The sequence below is a fragment of the Palaemon carinicauda genome, chromosome 9, assembly GCF_036898095.1.
Source record: "Palaemon carinicauda isolate YSFRI2023 chromosome 9, ASM3689809v2, whole genome shotgun sequence".
In the NCBI taxonomy this organism is placed as follows: domain Eukaryota; kingdom Metazoa; phylum Arthropoda; class Malacostraca; order Decapoda; family Palaemonidae; genus Palaemon; species Palaemon carinicauda.
Window position 1 is genome coordinate 22,542,077 of NC_090733.1, and position 7,500 is coordinate 22,549,576.

Genomic DNA, 7,500 nt, shown 5'->3' on the forward strand with positions numbered 1-7,500 from the left:
GACAAACTAACTGATTATGTTCTTAATATCACACCACTCTTCGCATGATTGTCTTTTCTTCTTCTCTTAAAGTCTCTAAGACTGAAAATCGATTCCTACATTCAATTGCAAAGGTTTCTCTGTGCTCACCCTCTAGAAGTATAGTTGTATTAAACTTAAATATTCAATCTACATTTATGTCGGGTGCTTTCAGTTTAAATTTCAGTTTGGCAATGAGCTGGTGAACACTGCCAATATCTGCACCTCTTTAGCTTCTCACAATTCTAAGAATTCTCGTTCACTCTTTATTAATTGCTATGGGATCTATTTAATTTCTGTAATTGCCACATGGTGGAGTCCATGTACATTTATGGATGTCCCTGTGCTGGAAAAGAGTATCTTCAATAACAAGATTGTTTGCTAAACAGGATGTCGGGTTATTTTTTCATTTGCAACTTCGCCAAGTTCCTCAACATCCATTACATGCTCTAAGCCTTGATTAATCTTTCCAACTTTAGCATTGATGTCACCAATCACAATTTTCATTTCTCTCTCTCTGGGATCGCATCTATTACACTCTGCAGTTCTTCAGAGTATTCTTCTTTCATTTCTTCATGGGCATCATTTGTTGGTGCATAAGACACTGAAATACTCCTATTGCACTGCTTCGATTTAAACTTTGCAAAAACAAATCCGCTATTTATAGCTCCCTACTCAATTAGTCTTTCCTGTTCTCGGTGTTGTCATCATTCCTACCCCTACTCATCCAATTCCATCAGTTCCTCAGGACTATATATATATATATATATATATATATATATATATATATATATATATATATATATATATATATATATATATATATATATATATATATAGCCTAGGTCTAAGATTTTCCTTTCACATCCCATTACAACGCATTTCACTTGGGAATAAGATCTACAAATTATACTTCATAAATTAATTCTCCACTTGCTGTAACTTCCCTATCTGATTTATCGTTCTAAAATTCAAATTACCAATTTTTTATTTCTTTTTAGTATTTGTAAACTGAGAGATTCTTAGCACTCCGATACGCCCAGAACTGGGGCAATTCTGTCATTTTCGCTTTCCATAGACTGACTGAATCCATAGAGGATTCATTGGCTAGAATCGCAGGATTCATCAAAGAATAGCCAATTCCTTGTGATGCTCAGTGCCTATCTAACTAATGCAAGTGAAGAGGCAGCTTGTCTATACCCTTAAACCCAATCCTCCACCCTGCAGCCAGTGACTTCTTCCAGATTTAAGTGGGCATTTCCTCCACACCATGTTGCTCACCCGCTTATATAAACGTTGGTAATCATGGGTTGCTAAGATATACCGCCTAGCATGGTATGAATATATAGGTAGTTATGATTATGTAAATTATCTACGCATGTGTACATATATATATATATATATATATATATATATATATATATATATATATATATATATATATATATATATATATATATATATATATACAAGTATATATATATATATATATATATATATATATATATATATATATATATATATATATATATGTATAAATATGTATGTATGTATATATATACATATATATATATATACATATAAATATGTATGTATATATAAATATACAAATATATATATATATATATATATATATATATATATATATATATATATATATATATATATATATATATATATACATAAATAATTTACATAATCATAACTACCTATATATACATACCGTGCTAGGTGGTGTATATATATATATATATATATATATATATATATATATATATATATATATATATATATATATATATATATATATATATAAAACAGATTTTGAGCGAAGCGAAAAATCAATTTTTGGGTGAGATAGCCATGTCGTCCTGATGGAAGTTCCTTCATTAGTAGCTTCCTAGGTTATATGTGACTACAGTGATATATCCTAGAGAATTTACCGAAGGTACCCAGAAGTCTAACTCCTGGAGCGAATATCCCTTGGAATTCTAAGAAGGGATATCGCGTAAGGACGTCATGGCACACCTCATAGCAATCTGCACCCCAGATAGAGTTTACGTTCGAGGAGGTGTGGCAAAAATAAAAGGGGGCCCTTCAAAGGCCATCCCCGTTCCCTACTATTATCGATAGTACAACAGCGCCATCCCTACGATAGTGGCTATTCCTTGTAGCATTGAGCATAGGCTGCTACAGATACAGTACTTACGGGAGGGAACTGAAGATTTCTTCTGCAGAAGAGATGGGTGGGTCCATCAGGACGACATGGCTATCTCACCGAAATATAGATTTTTCGCTTCGCTCAAAATCCGTTTTTTGGGCTCAAGCCATGTCGTGCTGATGGAAGCATACCAGAGCATTAATGTATCTGTGGATTTTCCATCAGTGCCTAAACCTTATATCAACCTTTTCAATGGCCATACTGACCATATGAGACTTGTGACAATACCGTTATATGTCATCATCACTAACCATAAACAATGTTAGTGCTTCCTGCCTCCTACAGGGAAGAGTCATCTAGACAGTTGAAAAGGGATTTCAAGGTTAACATAAATAGTATGACCAAACTTATGTATCCACTGAATATACAAATAGTCTCAAGTTGTATATTTGGTCAAAAAGACATCAGTGTCTCTTATGTCTAACCTTAGATGCATACAAAAATGTGAAGGATGCATTCTAAGCAAAATAAAAAGTCTGGCATGTATAGATACAAATGTCTGGCGAAGATGGACTACATTCAAATAGACATTTATTTTAAATAAATGACTACAAGAGATAGTTAGCAAAACGAATGTAGTTTGACAATGGGATTATACCTGAAACAAGTACAGGAATCATATTCTTTCTTGAAGGAATGAAGTCAAGAAATGCCACTCTAGTTTGAAGAGAAGGTAAAAGATAACCGCTCTTCATAAAACCTGTACTGGTTACCATTAACTGCCCTATGTACTTCGTACACCGGCACTAGAGCTATCTGTATAATTCCACACCTGGGATTTTAGAACAGAGCTAGTGCTACCATGGTAACACATAAATAAAAGAAGGCATACTTAAAAAGGATGACTTCCTTTCCCCTTAATTAACAGTCCCAGTCAATCATCTGTTCAACGTGGAATAAACGGCAGAGTAAATAAATTACCTGACGGCACCACATATTGCTTCAGATCATGGACTAGCAAAGCATAGTGTTTGTAGAACATCCTGGATGATTCCTATCCAGAACATGTCCGAGGACAAGTGAGGACCCAAAACAAAAAATGTATCACAAAAAATTAGGGGGCAGGTTTTAAAACACTACCTGCCGCCACTACAAAGTGTTTCAGGTCATGCACTTATTTTGCGAAGTATTTGTAAAACACCCTGGATGATTTCCATCCAGTGTATGAACGAAGACGCTCAAAGTCCATGTACTGAAAGAAGTTCAGTGATGAAGCAATCTTTCTCGGATCATGACCTGCGGGAGTACTGTCCGGATCCGCTCTACGAATAAAGTAGGTGAGCTTCGCCCTTAGTTGATTTAAAGATAAATTTGATCCCAAAGTTTCTCCTCTAAAGAGCTGACCTCCCCTGAAGTCTGAAGTTCTACGAAGATAGACCTTTAGACACTCTATAGGACATAGAGAGACATCTTCCTTCAGAGGACAGATTCTCCAGGGACCCCACCTCTTAGTGGGTAGCTCGTTTTTAGCGAGAAATGATGGATCAGGGAAGAGATTGAGTTCTCCTAAATCTGTGAACTGGATGTGGCCCTCATCTCTCGATAGAGCCACTATTTCACTAACTCTAGCCCCAGAGGCTATTGTGAACAGGAAAATAACCTTTTGGGTTAGATCCTTAAGAGAACAATCTTCATTGTTCACTGATGAGGCATAATGTAAGACCTTTTCCAAAGACCAAGAGATGGGCTTTGGTGGTGCTGCGGGTCTAAGTCTAGCACATGCTTTCTGAATCTTGTTAAAGATTTCATTTGCCAGATCCACTTAGAAGGCATATAGGAGAGGTCTAGTCAGGGCCGATTTGCACGTATTTATCGTATTGGCCGCCAACCCCTGCCTATGAAGATGGACAAAGAAGGACAGGCAGAAGTTCATAGAAATTTCTTTCGGTCCTTTTGATTTAACAAACTCCACCCACTTCTTCCAGGAAGACTCATATTGTCTTTTAGTAGACTTAGCCTTGTATTCTTCTAAGAATCCTATATTGCCTTCTGAGATCCCAAAACTTTTTCTAACCGCTAGAGCAAGAAATCCCTAAAATGAAGGGTTTGGGTTCTCTGTGATAAACGGAAGGCAGTTAATTTCTGAACCTTCGGAATATACCTAGGATCGGAGCTAGGACCGGCCTCATCCAGTCTATCAGACCCATTAGAGGAACCTCGTATGGGGCTATTTAGCGAGGTAGTTTCTTGAAGACGCTTGTGATGAAGAGGTCGAACTGCAGTTCTGGGACTTGTTCCCATTTGAGAGGGAATATGTCTGCGTCCATGGACCATTCCAACTCTATCGCCTTGGACCGTGATAGAGTATCCACCGTCACATCGTGGATCAAATGTAAATGAACTGCTGTTAGGTGCCATCCCTTTAGGAAAAGGATAGGTAACATCACTAAGACTGTACGAGACATTCGATTGTGATGTCTTAATATCGCTTCGGTGTACAAGCTCAGACGTAGGGAGTCTGATCTGTGTGGAGGGTGCTTCCCCGCCCACGAAAGGAACAGCAGAGTCCTGGGACTTTCGTGTTTTAACTTTTGTTAAAGAAGCGATTAAAGAGGGACCGATCTCAGTCTTTTTTTATCTCTTCAAGTGTTTGATGCATGTTTTCTCCAGGCCCTTAACGCATCTTTCTGATGTGCACTTTGCACTAGGTCTGTCACTATTGCGAACTGGGGAAAGTTTAGCACTTTTCCTTGTTGGCATTTTGGGAATCTGATCGATTAGCTGAATCTCCTGACAGACCTCGCGAGCTCCTTTTAACTTCCCGAGGGAAAAAGGGCCTAATGTGACTGAGGGCTTTGATAGTTTTTTAGCCATCGAAACCCTAGAGCTGGAGAAAGTCGAGACTTCTAGAAGCATATCTTGCATCTGTGATGTCCCAGGAACCGGGTCATCACTATGAAGATACTTAGGACTGTGAGTCTGATACGTATCTATTCTAGGATGAATGTTACTCTCCATGACATGAATCCTAGGCAGGAGGAAGGGGGTGGTTGACTGGAAGGTTCCAGAGGACACCTTTCAGGTCTGACAAGACTACGAACACCCTTAGTTGGATCAAGGCCCATATGTTCAGAAGGATTAACATTCAGAACTTGCAGATTATTATGAACTTGTTGAGTAGCGACAGGTTCAGAATGACTCAGAGACTTCTTGAGTCCTTCCTGTGAACACAAAATAGCCTTCCCTGGGACTCGATGAGCCGTAGCTTTCTTACTACCTGTATGCTCTATAGCTCTCAGGTATACTCCTCCAGGAGGGTTTTGAACTGTAGGAGAAGGTAAGGAGATAATAGTAGGGACATTTCTGTTCCCCATCAATGGCTCATCTTAAATAGGCTCTGGACCGAAGGATCGAAGGTCCTGCGATCCTGAGGAAATGTTCCTCCTAGCCGAAGCGTCTTTATGCTTTGAACTGCCAGTAGGTGTAGACTTTTGACCATCTGCCTGTAGCATCTTGGTCACTAAAATAATGGGCTGTTGTTGAGCAGCCCAGATATTTCCAGTATTTTCGATCTTCTTTTTAGGTTGCGGACCCACAACCACAGAAGATTTTCTCTTTGAGGGAATGCCCCATTTTTGGGGAAGACTTATGTTTTCCATGGTGGCATTCTTAATTACTTCCTTAATGACCTCCTGTGGGAAGAGGTCTTTACCCCAAATGTTGAAAGATATTTGCTTCCTTATTTCGTGTTTCACCGTTACAGCAGCAAACACAAACTCTCTACATGCTCTCCTAGCCTTCACAAAGGTGAAAAGGTCCTTTACCAAGGTAGCCATATGCATTTTGGCTAAGACCATGAGCATGTCAGGGGTGTTCTCGTAAGTTGAACACAACTCTATGTAGTTTTGTAAAGAAAGGGATATCGCCAGTCTCTCCTTTGACTCGTGTTCATTAAACAAGACCAAATCGGACAATTAAGGGAGACATACATTAAATTGTCGGCTTGTGACATCCTTGTCTAATTTTCCTACTGAAAATGTCAAATGGACTCCCTTCCAATCCTTTTCCTGTCCGGGAAAAGCTGGTGACAAAGGCTTGCACTCATCGAGTGTGGGACATGACTCACCCGCCTCTACAGCTTGGGTAACGGAAGTAAATGCCTTCCCCATAAAGGGGAAGGAGAGTGAAGCAGGAGCAAGAAAGGAAGAGTGTATGTTATTCAGTGAGAAAACCGTCGTCTCTGAATAACCCGCCTTCTTCAGATTATCTGAAAGGATAGTCTGTGCCTTATCATGATCAAGAATCATGACCTCCTTTTGTTCCGTTCTTTTCCTTGTCTTTGGTTCGAACCTCAGTCAAACCCAACAATTAGGGAAAACCTCAGAGCTTGGCCAAAATTGGATTTTGTCCAAGGGAACAGTACCTATTTTCTCTGAAATGAAGAGATTGCCATTTGAAATCGACATCTGCTCCGCAAACCTCCAGGGATTGGTTAAGGAGCATGAAGGAAGGTCTTGATTCATGGGTCGTTTAGCTGACCCGTGGGAAGCAACAAGAGGAGCTTTACGAGGTTCTATCTTGTGTTTTACTTCATGCTTTTTGCTTTGTTTACTAAAACTCTCTATCTGATTCTTCAGTTGGATACATAATTGTACCACATTATCCCATAGAGGGGTAAAAGACGAAGATGTTGACATCGATGGCTCTTTAGCCAGCAAAGGCGGAGGAAAGTCCGATACAACATATTTCTCTTCTACCTTAGGGCACTTCTTGCCCTCGATCCCAAAGGTTTTCTTGCCATCAGGGAACGTAGTTGACTCCTGAGGCACTACTATTTCCTCACTTAGGTCTGGAAATAATAGCTTATGCATCCTATCATTAGGTAGGAAAGGTCCCGGAAAGATCTTTTAGAAGCCTCTCACCCAGTTACGTAATTTATACTGTGCTATATCCTTAGTCTCTGTAGACTTGGGATTATCAAAACCTTCAGACATCAATGTCCAACATATATTGCAACCCTGTGGGTTCCAATAATGTAGGGATCCGGAAATAATATTGCAGGGGGCATGTAACCTGCAAGTATTATGACCGTAAAAGTCCTTACCCTTGGCTCTGCAGTGGACTGCCGTACAAGGTATCTGGTGTTCCATCTGTAAGAAAGGAAAACCAAATGAGTATATAATGGATTATTACTTTAATAATCAACATGTAAATGTCATCTACAACAGAATAGCTTAGGATAGAAGCTATAAAGGGATAGTAGGAGATACATACCTGTATACCTCCGTGAGCAAATGCTGCTACCTCCCCTCAGTATTAAC